Source organism: Dipteris shenzhenensis, chromosome 33 (assembly GCF_047967505.1).
Source record: "Dipteris shenzhenensis isolate YYH24624 ecotype China chromosome 33, Dip_SZ_1.0, whole genome shotgun sequence".
NCBI lineage: Eukaryota > Viridiplantae > Streptophyta > Polypodiopsida > Gleicheniales > Dipteridaceae > Dipteris > Dipteris shenzhenensis.
This window is the reverse complement of record NC_141628.1, coordinates 7,215,097-7,216,614: the sequence shown is the minus strand read 5'-3', so window position 1 is coordinate 7,216,614 and position 1,518 is coordinate 7,215,097. Positions and strand designations below refer to the sequence as shown.

The following is a 1,518-nucleotide window of genomic DNA, read 5'->3' as shown; positions in this document are numbered from 1 at the left end:
GGAATGGTTGGTCATTTCGGTCCGTTAATGGCACACACTATGGCACGTGAGACGTAAAACCAACAACCTTGCAAGCAAAGTAGACATACAACACGAGCGCTTGGAACATTGGAATGCAAATGAAGAAGAATGGATATAGAAGAATAAATTATAATGCGTTGTGAACCCAATAGTTTTAGGTTATGAAAGAACGTTGATGAATCAATGAAATGTGATCAAAATAAACAAAGAATGGGCCGGATCGTTTCGTTGGACTAGAGAGTGGTGCTGACTCCGGCGATCAAGCCCTTGACCACGTCCTCGCTGATGCCAAAAGCGGTCACCAGCAGTTGATCAGGAAGCGGAGGCTCGGCTGCGAAGAGAGCCTTGGCTACCTGAGAGGCCCCGGGATTCTGGCTGTTCAGAGCGGCTATGGCAACGGCCGGTTGATCTCCCACGTTGAGCTGGAAGTGGACGAGGCCGCGGGGGAAAACAAAGAGGTCGCCGGCGTAGAGGGTCTGCTGGAAGAGAGTGTTGGTGGTGGTAACGAAGCCGACGACGAGCTGGCCCTGGGCGACGAAGAGGACCTCGGAAGCGCGGGGGTGGACGTGGGGTGGGTTGAGGCCACCTTTGGGAGCGAAGTCGATGCGAGCCACGGAGAGGCCCTGGGTGTTGAGGGCGGGAAACGTGAGGGCAGAAGCGAGCTGGACGGCGGAGCCAAGGTGGTTGGAGGTGTTGCCGGGGTTGCGGAGGAAGGGGGACTGGAAGTCTGCTGCGGTGACTTGGGCAAGGTTCTTGCAAAGCAGACCGTTGAGGGCGATATTGGAGTTCTGGGCGGCAGGGAGCGCCACACAGAAGTCCTGGAGGGGGTCAGAATCAGAAGCCATGGAGGCTACAAAGCAACAAAACAAGACCAGCAATAATGTGCAGGAGGAGGAGGCCATGGCGAGGAAGGCTCAGCTGTGCTGAGGTAGAGATGGAACCAGAACGAGGGTTTTATGAGCAAATTCAAAACGTAGAACAAAGGGAAGCAGTATATGACGTTTGCGAGGAGCGGGGAGGCTTTTATGAGCAGCTTCAGCATCCAAATGGAGCCCCAGGGAGGACAGAGTCGTTCCCCGCAAACGTGTGAGCGAAAATAAAATATTATGCTGAGGCTTATGCCAAGTCTCCTCTTATCGCTCTGCCGGCCTCGCTCCTTCCTCTTGTGGGTCACGCTTTGTTCACGGCCTTGTTCCTGCCAACGAATGTTCCCTGCACGGGAGAGTCAACCACCATGAAAATGATATGACTTTTTCAATTAAGGGTTTAAATCATAAGTTGAACTTTATTCTCAACGTAGGATAAAAATAGAGCGTAGTTAAAAGGGGTAGAACGTACATAGTCTTTAAATTCAAGGTTGATTTTACAAGGTGCCTTTAGGTATTATTTAATATATAGTAAAACAATACAATTCTATATGATATTAGGTATTATTTAATATATAGTAAAACAATACAATTGTATATAATATTATACTTGGGAGTCGGTAAAATTGAG

The 1,518-nt window shown here is 49.5% G+C and overlaps 1 pseudogene; it reads right to left on the bottom strand.

Moving 5' to 3' along the window:
- Positions 1-254: 254 nt before the first annotated feature.
- On the bottom strand, positions 255-923 carry LOC147879609 (germin-like protein subfamily 2 member 1 pseudogene; annotated as a pseudogene).
- Between the last annotated feature and the right edge of the window lie 595 nt (positions 924-1,518).